General features: G+C 42.5%; 1 protein-coding gene across 2 annotated transcripts in view; it reads right to left on the bottom strand.

The window, feature by feature from the left end:
• Nucleotides 1-22,082, bottom strand: part of LOC126174876 (ATP-dependent translocase ABCB1-like) — a 208,510-nt gene extending 186,428 nt beyond the window's left edge. Inside the window, exon 1 of one of the 2 annotated variants that reach the window (XM_049921289.1) lies at nt 21,957-22,082. The gene's annotated coding sequence lies outside the window, so the exon portion shown is untranslated. Of the gene's footprint in view, nt 1-21,501; nt 21,815-21,956 lie in introns of those variants that run through there. The other variant, XM_049921288.1, reaches the window with a different exon arrangement.
• Between the last annotated feature and the right edge of the window lie 724 nt (nt 22,083-22,806).

Genomic DNA, 22,806 nt, shown 5'->3' with positions numbered 1-22,806 from the left:
CAATGTTGAATGCAAGGATGAAAATGTGCGTGCATTCTTTTGTACATGTGCTGCTTGGACCTCCATGTCTGTTGTACTTGGTCGGTCAATAGATGGATGATTGATGCTGTTTGTGCATGGCGCTGGAGTTGTCGTTCGACGATGTCTCATACACTATGTGATCAAAAGTATCCGGACACCTAGCTGAAAATGACTTACTAGTCCGTGGCACCCTTCATCGGTAATGCTAGAATTCATTACGGTGTTGGCCCAGCCTTAGCCTTGATGACAGCTTCCACTCTTTCAGGCATACGTTCAATCAGGTGCTCGACGGTTTCTTGGGTAATGGCAGACCATTTTCCACGGATTTCTGCACTGAGGAGAGTTATCGATGTCGGTCGGTGAGACCACGGTATGAAGTCGTTCGAAACATCCCAAAGGTGTTCTATAGGATTCAGGTCAGGTGAGGACTCTGTGCAGGCCAGTCCATTACAGGGATGTTATTGTCGAGTAACCACTCCGCCACAGGCCGTGCATTTTAACAGGTGTTTGATCGTCTTGAAAGATGCAATCTCCTTGCCCGAATTCAACAGTGGGAAGCAAGAAGTTGCTTAAAACATCAGTGTAGGCCTGTGGTGCAATAGTGCAACGCAAAACAACAAGGGAGACAAGCCCCCTCCAAGAGAAACACGACCAAACCATAACACCACCGCCTCCGAATTTTAATGTTGGCACTACACACACTGGCAGATGACGTTCACTCGGCATTCGCCATACCCACACCCTGCCATCGGATCGCCACACTGTGTACCGTGTTTCGTCACTCCACACAACGGTTTTCCACTGTTTAATCGTCTAATATTTACGTTCCTTACATCAAGCGAGTTGTCGTTTGGCATTTACCGGCTTGGCGTGTGGCTTATGAGCAGCCACTCGACAATGAAATCCAAGTTATCTCATCTCCCGCCTAGCTGCCGTAGTACTTGCAGTGGTTCCTGGTGCAGTTCTTAATTCCTGCGAGATGGTCTGGATAAATGTCTGCCTATTACACATTAGGACCTTCTTCAACTGTCGGCGGTCTCTGTCAGTCAACAGACGAGGTTGGACTGTACGCTTTTGTGCTGTACGTGTCCCCTGACGTTTCCACTTCACTGTCACATCGGAAATAATGGACCTAGGGATGCCTACCAGTGTAGAAATCTCGCATACAGACGCATGACACAAGTGACACCTAATCACCTGAGTACGTTCCAAGCCGTGAGTTCCGCAGAGCTCCCCATTCTGCTCTCTCACGATGTCTAATGACTACTGAGATCGCTGATATGGAGTACCTGGCGGTAGGTGGCAGCACAATGACCTAATATGAAAAACGTATTTTTTTAGGTGGTGTCCGGATACTTTTGATCACATAGTGTATGTGTTCGACTGGAGACAGATCTGGTGATAGAAAAGTCCAAGGCAACATGTCGACTCTCTGTACAGCATGTTGGGTTACAACCGCGCTATGTAGGTCAGCGTTATCCTATTGGAAAACACCCTCTGCCATGCTCTTTATGAATAGCAGCGCAAGTGGTCGAATCACTAGACTGACGTTCAATTTGCAGTCAAGGTGCGTGGGATAACCTCTAGAGTAGTGAGAAATAGCAACCCAGACTCTAAGTCCAAGTGTAGGTCTAGTTTCTCTAGCATGCAGACAGGCTGGCTGCAGGCCCTCTACTGGCCTCATTCTAACCAACATACGGCCATGATATTTTGTATTTATGGTTAATGATTTATTACTAATAATATACATATATTTGAAACTGTCTATGGCAGTCCCCACTTGAGCTATACGCTATATAACTGAAGTGTATTTAATGTGGAGTGATGAATGTAATTTTTCCTACTGGTATTGTAATTATTTACATGACAGTTACTTCTGAACTGTAGTGTACAACCAATATGATTGAATAAATATATTGTGAAGCAGTAGTCAGAATGTCCAGCAACCTAAACAGATGAAAACTCCTGGCAGATTAAAACTGTGTGCCGGACCGAGACTCGAACTCGGGACCTTTGCCTTTCGCGGGTAAGTGCTCTACCAACTGAGCTACCCAAAGACGACTCACCCCCCGTCCTCACAGCTTTACTTCTGCCAGTCTCGGTCGTAGCATACAGTTGTAATCTGCCAGGAAGTGTCATATCAGCGCACACTCCGCTGCAGAGTGAAAATCTCATTCTGGAAACATCCCCCCAGGCTGTGGCTAAGCCATGTCTCCCCAATATCCTTTCTTTCAGGAGTGCTAGTTCTGCAAGGTTCGCAGGAGAGCTTCTGTAAAGTTTGGAAGGTAGGAGACGAGGTACTGGCAGAAGTATAGCTGTGAGGACGGGGCGTGAGTCGTGCTTGGGTAGCCCAGTTCGTAGAGCACTTGCACGCGAAAGGCAAACGTCTCGAGTTCGAGTCTCGGTCCGGCACACAGTTTTAATCTACCAGGAAGTTTGATATCAGCGCACACTCCGCTCCAGAGTAAAAATCTCAACCGAAACAGATATCTATAACATGATCGTGGATGAGTGCCACATATTATTCACATAGCACGTTTTTGCGCAAAAAAGACTTTCTTTCTTAAAAGATGCAACACTCCAGAACATCATTCCATATGATGTTTTTGAATGAAATTATCTAAAATATGTCATCTTACTAAATTGTCTCTCCCCAAGTCCAACTGTGGCTGAACTATGTTGTTTTAGGTTTTCCAAAATCAGCTGTTTCTAATTTAAATTCTCATCAATATGGACTAATAAAATCTTTGATGTTTCCACCCCATCCATTATTCCCTTACAATGTGTTGCACTCATCATTGGCTTAATATCAGTACATGTGCAGAATTGAATATGTTGTGAGAGGGACCATTTGCAGAAAACCATTCAACGATACTTTTAGATATACCGTTTCTTCTATTTTTGTATGTCTGCTTGGATTGATTACAGTACTCGTGTCATCTGGAAAAAGAACTAATTCTGCTTGTTGTATATGAGAAGGAAGCTCGTTACCATAAATGAGAAACAATAGTGGACCTACGATGATGCCTTGAGAAACCCTATACGTGTTTTCTCCCCATTCAGAATCATGTTCCTGGAGTATATTTATTGATTACTAATGACAACTTACTGCATTCGTTTGGTTAGATATTATCCATTGGTAAGCTAGACCATTAATTCCATGAAACCTCAATTTATATAAGAAATAAATGTGGCTGGTCGTTTTTTAAGCCACAGGAATTTAAACGTTGAATCCAAATGTGATGCCAGGAGAAGTATTTGCTCCCAGTACTGTGACTGAAGTGTCACCTCCTGCACTGAAACGCACAAAGCTCAGGCTAGACAGACAACAATCAGCCGAGCACCAGCAGTAGTCCGGTTACTTCTTCCAGCTCATTGGACCAACCCATCAGTTCTCTGGCATCAGTTGAAACTCCAACAGCAAAAAACTGAACATTCTAGGCGTTCTCAAAACGATTATTCGTCATGTCGTCTCATCCAGATGATCCTCGTGACGATGAAGCTCTGTGTAGGGATAGAGATGACTCTTCGCCTGATTTTGCATTAAGCAGCAGGACATCACATTCCGACGTTGACACATTTTTAAAAACGCAGTAAAGGACGAGAAAAGCAACGAGCATCGTTAAGACCAGTCACGAATCCGCGTGAGATCGTGGGACAAAAAATCTTTTCCAGTCAAAAGCAGCTGAACCGCCTAAGCCAAAAAAGGTATCAACAACAAAACAGCACAAGAACGAACAACAGCAGTCCAGTAAGAGCTAGACTCAGAAAAGTACAGAAGCCGAAAGATGGTACTGCAGTCCTTGTCAAGAGGATGCAATCAAGGACATGCGACTCGTTGAGGTCTATGGGAATTTCTACCATGAAGAGTGTGTTGGCCTCACTACTGCAGACAAAGATACTTTTATTTTTCCCAATCGTGTGTAGAAGTTTGCTTTAACAATTTCATATTTGTCTTGTACTCTTCTCTTGAAAATTTCATGTAATTGTTTTTTTTAATAAACTGTAAAGTCAAGTTTTCAAACAATTTTAATGGTATATCTTGTTTTTAATGCACTTTTGAAGAAAGAAAACGATTAATCATTATGAAATTATTTCATTTTAAATCAAAATTATTTAATTTTAGCAAAAAATGCTCTATGAAACTGAAAAAAGTTCACTATGTGTAGAATATAGGAGGAGAGAGGCTATGTGCACATGCTGCTGATGTGGCGACCAGTTGCACTACGGGAGCTGGTTTTTTGGAACAATGGAGCTATTTTCATGGAGAATGCAAAATTTATTTCAGGAACTTCCATGAGGCTCAGAATGATTTAGGAAAGAAATGGTTGTGACGTTTTACAAAATGGTGGCTAAAAAGCCGACGAACCGTATCATGGCCATATGGCACTATGTGAATGTTTTGTAGCATCTAGTTGTTTTCCAAAGCGATTATGGAGTTACAAGTTATCATCGATTACTTGCTGAGCTGGGTTGCAGCATACAATCCGATTTCCCAACTCCAGCCAGACTAATAATTAGCTTGTAACGTAGTTTCATTAGTACAGCTGGATATGATAAAGTTATGTTTTTTTTCCTGAACTCAAGTTAAGTTTCAGTTAATGCTTGTTTAGACATTACAGAGACACCAGATACGTAACGTTCTTTAACACTGCGTGCATGCATGTCTGACGTTATCAGCGCTTCTGTATGTAGGTGGGCTGCTTCTGTGTTGGCAGCGCTGTGTAGCGCTTTGCACTGTATCTGTGACTGCGCTTTCTTTATAAGAGATTCTGTGGCTGCTTGGACTCGTTGTTGAAGTTAATCGCCAGTAGTCTTGGGCAGTTGGAAGTTAGTCGCCAGCAGTGATGGAAGTACTGTTGGGCAGTTGGAGGTGAACAGCCAGCAGTGATGGATGTTAAATGTGAGAAGTTAGCATTGATGGAGGGTAGAGGTCTGAAGTGTTAGCGTAGGCTAACGATCTGTACATGTTCGACTTGGAGACTGAAAATTATTGTGGTTAAATACCTTTGTACTGGATGTCAATGACGATTTGTATTCGTGTTTGAACTGGATGTCACATTATTAAGGTAAAAAATACATTATTTGGTTTGCAACAAAATCTTTTCTTTGCTAACCACATACCTAATAGTATTTAGTGGCTTTAGTAGTTAGAATCTTTTATTTAGCTGGCAATATAGACGCTCGCTGTATTGCAGTAGTTCACGTGATGAAGATTTTTGTGAGGTAAGTGCTTAAAGAAATGTATAGGTTATTGTTAAGATTTCTTTTTAAGCACGGCCATTCTTCTGAATTAATTATTTGAAATCAGGTAGTAATTTTTTTGAGTAGTCAGATTGCGTTGCGCTAGAATATTGTGGGTCGGTGTTGACATGATAAGAAAAAGTAAAGAGAAAGTAGGCTCAGTACGTTCAGTTTTACTCAGCTGTTTCAGAATCAAATAACGTAGAAGTTTCATCTTCTCAGTCATTCTGCAATTTAAGTTCAGACACACTCATTTAAATAAAGAAGTTTCACGTATTCAGAATCCCGTCTCATTTCAACCAGACGTTATACCTAACCTTCCTTCATTTCTGCCTTAAAGTTGTACTGTTTTTGTTTTACCTTTCCCATAATTCTCCTACACATACGCATTTTGTTAACAATGTTTTTGAGTTGTAGTGTATATATGTGTCTGATATCACTTCCATTGTAATTTTTTTTTTTGTGGGTTAACTTATCGTCATTAATCGAAATATATTCCAGAGTCGCTTTTGAGAACGATGGTTTGTACTTACCACAGTATTGTATGTCTATAACTTCGTGTACACGTCCACCTCAGATGCTAGTTAACGCAATTTTCTGTTTAATATCAGGTGTTTGTTGGAAGTTATGTGATAGCGTGCAGTTGTAGTGTACGAAATTCCGATCAACATCTAACTGCGATGTAAGTGTGCTTCTCCACTTTCAAACTGTAATTAAACTGCCATATTGCCGGTGGGCAGATAAACTAATAAGGTTCTTCATACGATATTCACGACTCGTTTCAGGGTACTGGAATATTCGTAGTCCCTTGGATTTTATGTGTGTACGTATTGTGTTAGGCTGTCAGTCCTCATCAGATCACAGCCACTTAATCCGACATTAGTTACTAGTACTTGTCGCTGTCTCGTAAAGATCCTTTATTTTATTAAGTGCATAACTGATGATAAACTATCATTAATAAGAGAGATTCACATCTAGATGCCAGCCGGTGTGGCAGAGCGGTTCTAGGCGCTTCAGTCTGGAAACGCGGGACCGCTACGGTCGCAGGTTCGAATCCTGCCAAGGGCATGGATGTGTGAGCTTTCCTTAGGTTAGTTAGGTTTAAGTAGCTCTAACTTCTAGGGGACTGATGACCTCAGATGTTAAGTCCCATAGTGCTCAGAGCCATTTGAACCATTTTGAACCACATCTAGATTTTTATCCTGTTCCCACATTTCTTGTAAAAGCACATATTGGTAAAAACATGTAGAAAACATTACTAATTACACCTTATACAAAATGTGGTCAGCGGCATGTGTCTGGAAAGAAATGGTGGCTGAGATTCTACAGCATGAACTTTTCTAACGCGAGGGCGCTCTAAAAGGTAATACCTCCGAATTTTTTAGACTGGAAAGTGTTAAAGTTTTTAAAATAACATTCTACGTCTTTATTCTTTATTTCTGCAGATCTTCAGCCATCTGCCGCTAAAGGGTCCGAATTTTAGTGTATAACTTGGCGATGTGTGAAGCAACTATGTCGGTGCGTGAGAAACAGCCTGTTGTTGTCGAGTTTCGGATTGGGAGAGTTCGTCCTCACGTGGAGCACATTTTCCTTCAGTACGACAAAGCCAGAACACAAACTAGAGCCGTGACACTTGCATCAGTGCGATGCCTTGAGTTGTCTGTCATCGACCATCCACCAGGCAGTACCGACTTGGCCATATCCGATTTTCATCTTCTTCCAAAACTTGAAGAAAGCGTTTGAGGACTGATGAAGCGGTGAAAGCAGAGGTGAGGTTGAGACTCCGTTAATAAAATATCAAACAACTGTCTCTCGATGGGAGAAATGTCTTCAGGATGGCTGTGTTGAGAAATAGGTATGTAGATATGAAGAATAACGATGTAGAATGTTACAACGTTTGTTTTATTATAAAATAAATAAAGCTTCGCGGAGTTGCCGAGTGGTCAGGGGCGCCTTGCCACGGTTCGCACGCTCCCCCCGTCGAAGGTTCGAGTCCTCCCTAAGGCATGGGTATGTGTGTTGTCCTTAGTGTAAGTTAGTTTAAGCTAGATTAAGTAGTGTGTAATCCTAGGGACCGATGACCTAAGTAATTTGGTCCCATAGCTGCGTACCACAAATTTAAATTTAAATTTAAAAAGCTTTAAAAGTTTTCAAATAAAATATTCAGAACCGATAATTTTCCGCAGGCTCTCGTACTTGTTTATCTGACACCGAGTAGTGTAGAGCTGTGGTTAGCACACTGGACTTGAGGATTCGGGAGGACGACGGTTCAAACTCAGGGCCGGCCATCCTGATTTAGGTTTTCCCTGATTTTCCTAAACAGCTTAAGGCAAGTGCCGGGATGGCTCCTTCGAAAGAGCATGGTCAATATCCTTCTCTATCATTCCCTAACATGAGCTTGTGCTCCGTCTCTAATGACTTCCTTGCCGACCGGACGTTAAACGTTAATCTTCTAAACGCTAATTTTCCTCTGAATCTTTTTCCAACGGTTTTCAATACCCTGTTGAATTTTCACAAGCAAGAGCGGCTGACATTGTCAAAGAGTGACCTTCAATAAGAGACATTTCGACAGTGCTAGCAACTCGTGCTGCCGAAACGCCAGGAAAAGAAATAACAATTCCTAGAAGAATACCAGGAAAGAGCCCGCAAACGGTACCGGCGCGTATTTCCATTCTGGGACTACGGCAAGTGGGAAAGTTCCTACGTCCAAGGATTCGTTTGATAGCTTGTACCTAAGAACTATGTTTCGTTGCGCTTGACAACGACAGATTCATTTGTTTCTTTATTTTCCCATAGCTCACTGCAGGAAACAGAAGAGCACAATTACGGAACTTGAAAAGGGTATCATTACAAAACTGTGTTGTTCAAAATAGATTGCATTTCAGTGTACAGTTTTGATTTTTCACATTACACACTCTGCTTGTCCTCTTCAACTGATCACAAGAATCATGTTCATTCGACGACCGTGATTAACGTTTACTACTTTACCACAAAAGTTAACTCATAACAAATGTAGTAATTACCAGAGATAAGTAAATTACTAGCGTTACTTGCTAGGGAAATCGTATTGCTGCAGGAGTGGGATACTATTAAGCCCATTATCTAACCGTAGCTATATACAGTTTAAATTTACATTTATAACCTTGAATTACTGTGAAGTGCATGAAAAAAGTTAGTTTTTATTGTACTACATGTTAACGTTTCTTCATATTCCGTTCACGGATAAAACGTGGGAAGAATGACTGCTTGTAAGCCTCTGTGAGAGATGTTAGTTATCTGTTTTATCTGCTCGATCTCGACAGGATACGTAGGCAAAGAACTTGAGAATGCATTTAAGGCAACCAAGGTAGCCCCACCAATTGCAGGTGCTTATTACGAAACACAAATAGTTTTAAATCACGTGCTTCGTACGCATTGCTCATTCTACATCTCTGATCTAAAAATATGATGGGATCCTCCGTCAACTTTTCAATGATGGCCCTAGTATTTTGGGTATATGGTGGTATTGCAAAATTAGAATCAAATACACTGGAATGTATCTAATAGCTGTGTATAATCTACACTCAGACATTGTTACCTATCTATCACTACTTTCCATGATACCAAACGACCACAGATAGGAAATCCTGAAGAAAGGTCGCAAGAATCGCTAACTTAATAAGTTATACGTTATCAAACTGCGTCGTTATAATTAAGTATGTTGATCACGAAATTCATAGCCACTGTCCTTCAGTGAACATCCAAGAGTCATGATACACGTGGTAGCACGCAACTGCCTGAGGCCTCGACTGGCTGTTCTTCCTGACGACTGACATTATGTAGGCGTAGCGTAGCGGGCCTACCGCTCCACACAGGCTTTGCGTGTGCAGTACAGCAGCGTAATCATACTGAGACGAGGGCCGTCTAGATACGCACGTAACCTATGTGCAGCACATAGCAGTGTTGAACAACCTACTGCAAATAGGTAACATTCAAATGCCAGAATAATCTATGTTATAGACAGTTTAAGACAGGTCCTTCGAACCACACAGCAACGAAGAGAGACGCGGGTTTAGGAGGAAGGAAAGGGGGAGGGGGAAGAGACCCTGGTTAAGGAATTCGGAACATACCTAAAACGTTACGAGGTTTCCACTTGTTTATACTACGAGAAAGTGTTAAAAATGGTGTGCCACCTATCAAAAGCGTTGATATTCTGAAAATAGATTCGACAAGACTATACTGATGATACCTCGTACCAGTAAAACATTGTATCTACTCACAATGCGAATTTTTCAAGCGCTGATTTTTTCAACTACACACGATACACACGACATTTCAACCGAAAGACCTCAGGCCATTGAAGAATGGAACTATTGCGTAGTAATGTCAGCGAAGAAACAACTGGACATCATATTTACATTTTCAACTCTATCTTACATCGCTATAAAAATTTCTAAAAATTGTTGAAAGACATCGATTTGACGCAAATGCAAATAATTGTGTTTCCTCCTTTTTTGATGGATATCACTGTCACCTTTGACCCTTAAAATTAGTATGTAGTGCTCTTACAAACCTCAAAATTTAAAAATCATCAGATAATGTATTATATGTCATCGTCACATTGTGCATCTTTAATGGCTATTCAAATAATATTTTTGGCATCTTTCGTATAAATAACAAAAGAACTGTTATGCATGTTTAACGTTTGAAAGCTAGTTGTACTAATGTCCACTGAAGTGGGCAAATACGTTTTGCAAGCACAATGGCTTCACTGTTCATGGCAGTAGACAAGACAGACCTCACATACTTCTTGTGACAGTATAATCGCCAGTCGTAGACACGTGTCACGGCTTCCATTGTTTTCGAATCCAAGCATACTGAATGATTCTTTATCGGGCCACAGTTTGCATCAGTTTGTGAAGGCACACAGGTATTTCTCGAGTGAACACTGTTCAGCAGAAGAGTGTGAACCTGTCCGCAGAAAGGAGGAAATATTCTTTCAAACATTTACTTTTTCGGTAAAAGTATTATTGTGATAGTTACCCTTTCGTTTGTATTACTAGTCTAGAAAAAGTGTCGTGCTGGACAAAATTACAACATCGTCACTTTTACGGCCGACGAACAGAGATCTGGGGATGGAAGCCAGGTACATACCGCTGTTATTACGAGAAAGCAAATTTGCTTCAACAAAAACTAATTGGACAAACTACCTTCTCTTCTGCTCGTGCTATTTCACTGGCAGTGTTCCTTCTGTTACGACGGTATCATAAACTTTAACATCAGTAACCTTGCAACTGCCTCCTTCAGTTTCGGATGCGACGCTTCTTGTAATGGAATATTAATATTCGTTATCCATCAAAGAAGTTTAGTTCCCTAATCATCACAGATTTTGCAAATACTGTCGAAGAAGAAGAAGGATTACGTGCTAATTTTAAATCATGAAAGTAAAACGTTTGTTGCATAGTTTTGAAGATTCGATGTCAAATCTTTCGGATTTCAATGAAGATAACACTGGTAAAGATGTTGAAACTCCATACGTCACGGTATGAACTCCCCATTTGACAAACGGTCGTCTTTTAATGGGAGCGCTTAGTTTTTTACAATATCTTGAAGATACATTTTGTCGTCTTTGTCATCGGCATTCCGCTCTTCTGATAGCCTAAACCTCTGCAACGCTTACAGTAAGCGCTCTTTGTCCTCGAATGCGGCGCCTGTTACCAAGTGCTACGCTTATATTACACAATAACAACGCGAGCCGCCAGTTTGCACACGAGCGCGTAGCCGCATTGTAACATGACCCAGCATATTGACTTTTGCTGATTAATAACCTTGCTGCTTGCTGTCTTGGATAGCAATTGTTCTTCATTGTGTTCTGCGCACTCACTGTGTATCGCCATAAAAAGGAGGCAGTTACTCAGAAAATGATTTCAAGTGAGACTATAAAATGCGCTGTTTAGTACTTTGGACAACATTACAGGGGTTCTTTTATTTTGTATGCAAGTTACAAACCTGCGAATACCGTGCAGTGTGGATGTAGGACATAGTTAAGGCAAAGAGCTAATAGTGATTTGAATAGTAACCCGTTTCCACAGTGAGACTGTTTCCCTCAGAAAGACACGTCTATAGCATAGTTACTGGTCGAAAAAGCGGCAGTAACTTTCTTTGCTCTACGTAAACGTCAACTGGTTGTTATTACTGACAGTAACCAGGAAGATATCTTCATACGGCGATCTGATCTAACCACAGACGGTTTACCAAATTTTGCTCTAGTGACAAACTATCATGGTCTCAGTTATTTGCTCATTGCTGGACGTGCCTGATTATCGTTTGAAAACTGAAGTTCCTTTATTTTTACAGGTTAGATTTGAACTCTTCCAAGTATACGATACCCATGTCAGGAAACATCAAGCATATACAGAAAAGAGCAGTACGAATGGTCACTGGCGAAAGAATGTAAAAGAAATATGGAAAAATCTCAGCCGGCATACACTCGCAGAAAGACGATGTACACCTCGTGAAAAGCTGCTTGGAAAGTTGTAAGTACAGTCTTTCGTGTCCACGGCTAGTCGTCGAAGATGGAGCATCACTCGTCACAAGAAGCTGCGAATATGTGTGTGTGTGTGTGTGTGTGTGTGTGTGTGTGTGTGAATTCCTAAGGGACCGAACTGCTGAGGTTATCGGTTCCTAGACTTACACAATACTTAAACTAACCTAAACTAAGAACCACACACACACCAATGCCCGAGGTAGTTCTCGAACCTCCGGCGGGAGGGGCCGCGAGATCCGTGACATGAAGCCTGCGGATATGCATTTAATTTATGCTTAGTAGAAGACAGCTTCCAGAAACCCGAATAACTGTACAGAAAAGAGTTTTCGTACAAGCCTGTTACTCACTGTTGGAAACTACGAGAAAGTGGATCTTTCAAACGACTGTGATCAGTCCAAGATTTTCGACGAGTAATTGTTCACAGCCTTTAATCTGTGGTGATGATTTTGAATAAACACTCGTTAATTTACCAGCGAAATTCCGAGCGAGGTAGCGCGTGGTTATCACACTGGACTCGCACTCGAGAGGACGACGGTTCAGACCCGCGGCCGGCCTTCTTGATTTATGTTTTCCGTGAGTTCCCTAAATCGCTTATGGAAAATGACGATATAGTTCCGTCGAGAGGGAATGGTCGCTTTCCCTATCCATCCTTCCCTAACACGAGCTTGCGCTCCGTCTCTAATGACCACGTTGCCGACAGGACGTTAAACAATAACCTCCTCCTTCTCCAGTGAAATCAACACTCCAAAAACTCCAGTGTGGAGAGTAAAGAGGGAGCAGCAATTACACTGGTTTTATAAACAACGTGTGCAAGCAATGAAGCAAAATAATTTTGAAATTGAGTTCAGTCCCGTCAATGGGTCTTCTAGCACAGTACTGCAGTACTGAAATACGATTTGTATTGTTGGCGCATGCGACCTGTTTCGAGCATGGTGGTTTCCTCGGTTAGAGCAATAACATTATCTGGACTATTGAGAATTAATTCTCCACCTCAAGCTCACTTCATCAGCAACGATGCTCTTGGTATTTACGGGATGTAACTGAACAATATCAACTGACTGTTATTTGCTGCCACACAAACTGAATGGTGCACGTTTATTCCAGAGCTGCTGATACAATTGCTCTAGGTAGTACCTTTTGTTGGCTTTGAGAATATGTGGTACTTTTTAGAGAGTTATTGACGTGAGAGTAAGGCTCTAGACCTGTAAACTCTGAATACGAAATTCACTGTGGAAAATGTCATCTGCACATTAGATTTAAATTTTGGGTTAAGTTCAACTGAAAAATTTAAAGAAATAGGTGCATTGAGACTGGTGATAGGAATTTTGTGCAGATTATACGAGCTTAGGTTTCTACAATAAGTGGTAAGTTTTTTACGTCAGTTACATATTTATATAATTTCAAATCATCGCCCGTCCTTTGCAGAGTGCAACTTCATTCTGAAATACATAATTAAATATTTATCTATAATAGTGAATCCCTTATTTCAAAGTTCTGAGTTAGGACTTGGATTCGGAAGTGTTGGATTATCGTATACACGATGGCGAGGAGAAAATTTCTCGAGATAGTGTAGAGATGATATTGATGAACCTCTCTATCCATTAGGTTGATTGGTATACATTCTGAAATAGCGAAGATCAAGTGTCAAATGTATGTGTGGATTAATGTTGTTAATGTGGGTGTTTAAAATGATGGATTACCAATGAATTTTAAATTTTCGATGGTTTATCGAAAATAGAAATTCATACAAAGATGATGAACTTTTATATGGAGACTCTACTTTCAACGATTAAGACACTCGTTGTGGGTTGAAAGGCACCATAATTCACTTGAAGGGCGTCCCAAAAGTGCAACCATAGAAAAGCAGCAGAGAAAGTTTACAAAATAAAAATGATAATTGACGAACAGCGGACGCCGAAGGTCTATAAGAAAAGAATAATACAATACTTGAAGATCTATTTTCGAAACAGGTGTTTGTGACCATCTATGCAGAATTGGTTAAATACTGACAGAAAATGCGACTGTAAGTGAACAAAGTGTTTGACATGCCAATTTTCTACCACATACGAGATGTGGGTGCACCTACTCCTTCGAAAGCAGCCAGATGGAGCTAGGAGCCCCGAATTCTATTTCTTGTGCCGAAACGATTATAGTCAGATATTATTCTTACTGATGACTCTGAAAGAGTAATATACTACCTGGCAATTTCGTCATCTTGATTGCAAAACTGACTATACTTCTCCACCAACTGCACCTGACCACGAAGGTCGTTTTCTTATTATACATCTTAGAGATTAAATGTTGGTACATGCACCCCTGTTTCTTAGAACAGACACCTTCTGACTTTCTCCTATTGCGACATCTATGACTGTAAATACGTTTGCATCCAATGAGAGTGTACTGCGGCCTTATGTGGATATTTTCCAGACCATGTATCACCGCACTACGAGCGTATCCTGGCCGGCAGAGAAACGTTGCTCAAAGTTTATTTACTCAAATATTGAAAAAGTGTACATGTAAGTCCGTAAATATGGAATCCGCTTAGGATCACTTTGTTGTCCGTCTGTCTATCCGTCTATTAAGACGCTTTCGTCTCTGGAACACATAGAGGTATAAAGCTGCACTTTGCGTCAAATCATAGCGGGTTATGGTCTAATACTGAGTCTACGGTCTCTTAGCGGTGTAAAAAATTTCACCTTCTAAGCCATTGGACTCAAAGGAGATGAATTGTCTACACACATAATCAGGTTCGTACGGAGCACTCAGGGCACGAATCCTACTCGCACCTATCCGGTTTTGCGTAAAAATCACTTTCATTCACTCCACGCCAAGATATTTTCACCTTGCCTCACATAAAGTAATATGTACAAATAAGATACTAATATTGAAATAGAACATTATCTTACATATAAAGAGCGATATTCAGCTTACTTTGTATCAGGCCAGCGGCTGTTCACCACAACATTAACTGACGTTACGCAAGTACGTACATCCACTCCAATATCTGCACTCCATTCACTGAAAGTATTTTTTATCTTTACTCCATAATCCGTTTCCCTTGGGAATTACCAGCAGACTTCATCACTGAAGCTCAACATCGAATTATGTTCTTGAAGTAACGCAAGAATCAACAAGCAACGGCATAAAGTTTATGGAACTAAAGAACGGTACTCCTACTTTCTCCGTAAAACGCACACACACATACAGGTGTGCGCCTACAGACACTTCATTCGGTTCTCTACATGCTGCGCACCTTCACATTTAAATAAGTTTCAAACATAGCATCTGGGCGCAGTATTCAGCTACTGGAGATAACCTACAACGTCCCGACATAACTACTTGTTCTCCACCTATAGACTCAATTTGTCAGGATATTTAGCGTCTGCTGCGCAGCGGGAACACTTGGATATGAATAGATCCAGACCAGGATTATACCGAAGAAATATAATTCTTTCCAATTGTGCTCACATTATTGAATCTCTTTCCATTATTCTTGGACGATCAGAAGGCCTCTCAGGGGTGCCACGGATGGACCCCTCTGTCTGTCAACCACAACCACAACCTCGGTTTCCACGGCCGTACATGTGACCGTTAGAAAAATACAAGTTATTGTCCACTTCAAAAAGAGGTATACAATGCAAAACATGTGCAGGCTTGCGGTTTGATTGTTACGTCAAAGAGTTCTTTGATTAACGCATACATTGTTATCCTTCACAGCTCTAAATCATACAGATGCACTATGATGAACGTTACTAGGGACAATACACCAAATATTAAGGGAAACACGCCGACACGTTTTTTGAAGTACTCGAACAAGCTCAAGATTTTCACATTTACAAACCAGAATATCCTACTCTGTTATTAACAATATGAATTTAAACGTAAGGCAGCGTCCACTCAGAAAGCATCAGAGAGAGGGATAATCTACATTCTACGAGCACTGTTTATTACATCGTTCTACAACGATTTTCAACAGGATTGCCAAAGAGATGACGTTTGGTAGAGACAGACAGCTGGTTTTCAGACACACGAAGCGGACTTTTCTAAACTACTACTCCCCACCGAAAATGAAGGGCAATCAAAAAGTTTCCGTACGAAGTCCGTATACTCCAGAACAGGTAAGCTAATCAGGCGAAATCGCCGTGTATCCTGAGGTAATCATTCCACCGACGCACCAGGTTGACGATATCCGTTTGGTAAAACATCGTGCCCTGCCGCGTGAAGAGATCCGTAACTGCCTAGTTACAGATATCTAGTATCTAGTTCCTAGATAACAGAACGCAGCATGTCATTCTCAGTGGAGAGAAGTCTTCCGAAGTAAGAGTGATTTCTGGTGTGCCACAGGGGAGTGTCGTAGGACCGTTGCTATTCACAATATATATAAATGACCTTGTGGATGACATCGGAAGTATATCTCGCGAGAAGACCATGAGAATAAGAGATTAGAGTCCACACAGAGCATACTGAATCTTTCTTTCCATGAACAATAATGAGACTGGAATAGAAGGGAGAACCGATAGAGGTACCAAGAAACCCTCCGCCACTCTCCGTCAGGTGGCTTGCGGAGTATGGGTGTAGATGTAGATGTGGATCCCTGCTGCACTTCCTCGTCCGACAGAATCATCGGCCCTACAAGGCCTTTTTTAAGTGGCCGAAGGCCTGGCAATGCCAGGGAAGAGTTGAGGACTATAAGGAGGGTGATGATGATGATGTTTGGTTTGTGGGGCGCTCAACTGCGTGGTTATCAGCGCCCGTACAATTATCCAATCTTTGCTCAGTCCAATTTCGCCACTTTCCTGGATGATGATGAAGACAACACAAACACCCAGTCATCTCGAGGCAGGTGAAAATCCCTGACCCCGCCGGGAATCGAACCCGGGACCCCGTGCTCGGGAAGCGAGAACGCTACCGCGAGACCACGAGCGGCGGACAATAAGGAGGGTGCTCCAGTGTCTCCCACTGGAGTTGGCGAAAATGTCTTTGTTACAACATTTGCGACTAGAAAACGTGCGTTATTATGAAACAGCAGCACCACTTGTCGCATAATTTCACAACGCTGCTTTTGACACACATGTGTACGGGGGTACACATTCCTCATTCTACGATGATTGTCTGTCAGTGTTTGTCCTTCGGCAGCTAAGAAAAGCATATCACGACGTTGGTCCTGTCTGGGCTCATTTGGTAATAACGTCGCTATACTTCATGCTTCCGCATTTACCGCATGCACGTCTGAAAGATACAAATGGCAGACTAATCCCTTGGCTACATGTCGGTGCTTGTCACATTGGAGTCGCGCTACGTTGCATATACGCTGCAGCCAGCGCCCTCTGACGGAAACTTTTGGATCGACCTTTATCCATCACGTTAATCGTGTTATAGCAATTCTAACTCATTGCACTGACTGGAAAATAAATAATACTTTCCATATACGAGTACTTTAGCTGCACTTGAATGTGTCATGGTAAAGCAGCTGACTAACATCTATTTGACTAACATCTATTAAAAATAGGAAATACTGTTCGTGTAAAGAGGTTTGCAGATAGTTTGCTTATTCCAACCGTCTTGACTTTGTGCTATGAAACTGTTTGAGGGCACTGCTACGATGATTCACAACGATAAGCCATGATTAAAATAATTCCTTCTCATTGTTTATTGTTACATTTATAAAATGAAGAAAACCTTGTTTAGGTTGTACTCCGCCGCTATCATAAAAAGAATTTTTTTAAGAATATAGCTTAAAAACTGCTACATTGTTATTATGATCCAACTAGTTCCTGCAGTTCACATCGCCAGCTGGCATAGTTTGCAGTTACAATAATGCTGGTAGTTGTGGTGTGGGCTAGATTATGCGATGCCATACTCCCGGACAAGTCGCTTCCTCCTTACTAGGCTATTTTAAACACTGAAGTCTACCACATGACGACATAAATTCTCGATATTAGGTACAACAAAATGAAAGATTATATCAGCTTTTTGATGATACACATAAAAATAGCTCACGTGATTCTACTGATGTATGTTACTTCCTCCATTTTTATTTTAATTGTCGTACTTCACTATAACTCTCAGTCCCAGGGAGTTTTAAAGAATTTTGTAAGCAGAATAAATAAGTTTCAACATACAGTGTTCGAAATTACTATTACAGACTTCTAGGAGTTGTAGAGAGGACTTAGTAGATCAAATTATGTTAAGGAACCCACGTCGGAAATGTATCTTCAGGTATAAATTAAGTTGAAGATCGGACTAAGTTCAGATCTCCCATTGCGCTGTCCGATCACAAGCTTGTAAGAGGGTGCCGTCGTCTGTACCTGTCGTAAATATGACATGACACCTTCGTTCGGTTACAACAACGGGGTCGAGAATCTAGTATGTTCGAAACAAGAAGGGTTGGCTGTGGTATTCCACGGTCGCGCTGCACTCTCGGCTTTGAAGACGACGTCCTTCGTCACGCAGGAGAGAACCAGCTGACAAGTACTCGGAACATTGTCTACGCCACGTGCTCCTACGGCACGCACGTCACAGCTTAATGTCACCACTGCATAGAAGGAGATTTGGAAGTGGTCCGATCCTCCGGCTGATTTTAGATCCAAATTCTACATTTCCGGACATTGGTTTCGTATCGAAACTTCATCTATTAAGTCCACTGTATAATCCATAGAAGCCTGTAATAGGATTTTTAAATCACGACATATCCTATTCGAGAAGTGCTGATACAGTTTCTAGCATGGCTTAATTTGTGCCGGAACGGTGTTCTGCCACCTCCGGAGCAGTATTTTTTTAAGTCACTGGAACAAGTGGACACCGGAGATTTAAAATACTACATCAGAACGTAATTATAATATGCCCCTGCGCCAGCAATAGTGAACGTGACAACGAGGGACCAACGGGCAGGGGCGAGCGGCAAGGTAAGCTACTCTCTCTCTCTCTCTCTCTCTATGCGTGCGCGCGAGTGTGTGTGTGTGTGTGTGTGTGTGTGTGTGTGTGTGTGTTTATACAGTATACCCAACACACGTTGAGCTTCCTTGTGAAGCTGTGAACGATACATACCACCTTGTGTTTACGAATGCGAACAGTCTCAGCAATCTAGAAGCATGGCGACTTCTCGTGATGCGTGTGTCAATGGCAAATAAGTAACTTGACGAATGTTTGAACATTAGCGTCTGTATAACCTGCGTTCACGAAATATTGTTTCTTCCGTCTTGTAATACTAACATCAAAAAAAGTTTTCCATCACCCAGGTTCCCAGAACTCCTGAAGATACACGTTGACTGTGATTAGTTTATCACAGACACAGTCTCTCTGACCGTTCAGAGATGTAACTAAACCCGCCCAAAGATGTAAACAACTATCATGAGTAGCGCCTATTAGACGGAGGAGGTCTGACAGTCGATCAGTTCTAGTCATTCCACCAGGAAGGAGGTTCACGGCTCGTGTTGCCTGTATTTCAACCTTGCCTAGACGGTCAATACCGCGGTTCGATCGCGTCCGCATTGTTGCTTTGTGCCAGGAAGGGCTCTCAACAAGCGAAGTGTCCAGGCGTCTCGGAGTGAACCAAAGGGATGTTGTTCGGACATGGAGAAGATACAGAGAGACAGGAACTGTCGATGAGATGCTTCGCTCAGGCGGCCCAAGGGCTACTGCTGCAGTGGATGACTGCTACTTACGGATTATGGCTCGGAGGAATCCTGACAGCAACGCCACCATATTGAATAATGCTTTTCGTGCAGCCACAAGACGTTGTGTTACGACTCAAACTGTGCCCAGTAGGCTGCATGAGGCGCAACTTCACTCCCGACGTCCATGGTGAGGTCCATCTTCGCAACCACGACACCATGCAGCGAGGTACAGATGGGTCCAGCAATAAGCCGAATGGACCGCTCTGGAGTGGCATCAGTTCTCTTCGATGATGAGTGTCGTGTATGCCTTCAACCAGACAATCGTCGGAGACGTGTCTGGAGGCAACCCGTCAGACTGAACGCCTTAGACACACTGTTCAGCGAGTGCAGCAAGGTGGACGTTCCGTGCTGTTTTGGGATGGCATTATGTGGGGCCGACGTATGACGCTGGTGGTCATGGAAGGCGCCGAACGTCTGTACGAAACGTTAATGCCATCCTCCGACCGATAGTGCAAACATATCGCAGCATATTGGGAAGGCATTCATCTTCATGGACGGCAATTCGCGCCTCCATCGTCCATATCTTGTCAATGACTTCCTTCAGGATAACGACATTGCTCGACTAGAGTGGCCAGCATGTTATCGAGAACCGAGATGATGAAAAGCTTTTTTGATGTATGAATTTGCCGTAGCTGCTGATCAACTACGCCCACGCTCGCACGCATTGCAAAAAGTAAACAATCTATCGAGCCGATGTCGGTACGTAAACATCCTTCCCCACGTCCCTTTGCCCATGGCGCTCGAGTTTCTCTTCTCTTTGCCTACTCTGCAACCTTGTTAAACATAGGTTACTGCCAGCGCAACTGAACGTTGCGGCTGCACAGGTTGAAAATATGATCATAGTCGCAAAGATTACCGACTTGTGTTGATATGTAATCGATCAGAACTAGGGAGTAAAATAGTTACTTTAATAGCTAAAAAGAAATATTTCACATACTTTAGATAATTCTTATAATTAATTATGTGGCTGTCAATCATTAGTTCGCTAGCCTATTACTGTTGTCAAGTATAGCTCACTGAAGCTCAGTAAATGCTGACTAAGATTATTTAAGTTCATTTAAGTCTGTTGTATAGGTCTGTTCAAATTCCAAATACCAAAGAGAGAAAAAAGGAATTAAAGAAACAGATCTTTTTTGACAGTAGTTTGTATTTATTATACATGCTGCTGGGTGTCTCTAGGCCTGAAACTATTAACAAGACGGTCATCGTAGAATTCTGATGGTGGAACTTGAAAACGGATTCAGCGAAGCACAGCAGACAGATTGGAGCCTAACATAGAACGCAACACTCTTCATGGACTAATGATGATTGGTCTGCACATGGAGAAAGTTTCTGTTTTACTTAATGACTTTAACGGAGAAAATTCTTCCATATATAAAACTGGACCTCGAGCAGGCTCGAACCTATGATCATACCTCACAGATTCCAACTGTCTGAATGCTATCTATCTGTAGTGGTAATTATCTCGGTAGGTTTCGTCGGAGAAACGTATTTTACCATGTTAAATGACTTGGATTTATTCATAGAAAACCGTTTGCTAGATAACTGAACACTTTTACACCTACAGAACTCCGTAGTCCAAGAAAGAACAAAAGTATAATCATAAGTAATTTTTCTCGTTACATAAAATTAATAACAAATTAATACATGCACATCGCGTCATTATATTTAATCCATTATAGGAGCAAAGTGACACTGCTACAGAGACAGACGGTAGCACTTGTTGCATACATTAATTCTTGCGTTTTTATTGATTTGATAAGAAATAAATTTAAAAACCTTAATTTCATAGCAATATTTTGAAAAAAAAAATATTTCTTATAGTAAGTTTTACAACAAGTTTTCAGAAATCGAAACTTATGATTTTATGGCAGGGAGGGAGGGGGGAGGGGAGGGGTTGTAGCTTTAAGAGATGTGCTCCCGCACCTAAAATTTTGGAATTTAAGCTTTTCGGCAGTCACGGCTATGGGATGTACAGCAGCTGTCTCAACGGAATGATGCATCAGAGGATATTTCACCACGAGCTGAGCTAACCTTGCAAGTAGTATGTGTCTCTGCCGGTCGCTCCGACGCCTTTGTTCCTTAACCTCCCACGGCGTCCTTCCACAACCCACTTCTTATGCGGTGCCACGTGGTCGCTAGCGCGGGAAAATAAACTGCACCGATAGCACAGTATCGAAAACTTCACTGGAGGCAACAACAGCTGCTCAGCTTATAAGGCACGAAATGCACACTGCATAGAACGTGGCATAGACGCAAACCCGCTCCGAAAGTAGCCGTTACCGCTACGCCGGTTGGTTGCGAAACAGACTCGCAAGCTCTCACATCTCCGAAGCGTCACGCACCGCACACCGCACTACGACTGCCGCAGCACCACGTGCTCGGCCGAGCCGAGCCGAGCCTCTCGGTGAGTTTGAGGCCGGCGACAAGACAAAAGCGAAAATTCGCTCTCCCGGCGCAATCGCTGCGGTTCTGTGCACGCAACTCACCGTCGAGAATAGGAAGCGCAGCGCAGGCCACGAGATTCCGCGTCCGACGGTGACAGCCGGCGTCTGCGCGGAGGCGGTGGACGCCACGCAGCCGAGTCGAGCGGGCTGGTGGTGGCTGGTGGCCGGCGGACTCGATAGTAACTCCCGACTCTTCCCCCACACTGCGGCCCGTTCCCCCACCACCGCGCCCCGCGCCGCACTTTGCAGCACGCGTGCGGGACATTTCTCGCGGAATACTATCCGCTTACGCTTACTCAAGATGTCGCAATCTACGCGTCCGGCGCCGGCTCGCAAACAGATACCGTATTTGCCGAAGATTAAACCGAGCGAGATTCACAAACTCTCACGTCTTTACTGGCAGCATCTGATCTTACTGCTAGATTGCGCAATGCGTCACGTGAATGAGCTACAAGAGGCACTCGCGTGTGACTAAGAGCGGTATCGTACTAGTTACGACATTCGAGGCGTTCTCGGGACAAAAATGAAACGAAAAGTGAGTGCATGTGCTCCAAAGCTTTAACGTGGTTACGCAACAGAACCTTGCACACTGCTACCATGCCGGCCGGAGTGGCCGAGCTGTTCTAGGCGCTTCAGTCTGGAACCGCGCGACCGCTACGGTCGCAGGTTCGAATCCTACCTCTGGCATGGATGTGTGTGAAGTCCTTAGGTTAGTTAGGTTTAAGTAGTTCTAAGTTCTAAGGGACTGATGACCTGAGATGTTAAGTCCCATAGTGCTCAGAGCCATTTGAACCTTTTTTTTTTTTTTTGAACTGCTACCATGACAACTTTCGTAAGCACATAATGTATTAAAAAGGCTGTAAGCAGTCACAGAACGTTCATTCAAATATTT

Source organism: Schistocerca cancellata, chromosome 3, assembly GCF_023864275.1.
Source record: "Schistocerca cancellata isolate TAMUIC-IGC-003103 chromosome 3, iqSchCanc2.1, whole genome shotgun sequence".
Classification (NCBI taxonomy): domain Eukaryota; kingdom Metazoa; phylum Arthropoda; class Insecta; order Orthoptera; family Acrididae; genus Schistocerca; species Schistocerca cancellata.
The sequence above is the reverse complement of the archived record's forward strand: the minus strand, read 5'-3'. Positions and strand labels throughout refer to the sequence as shown.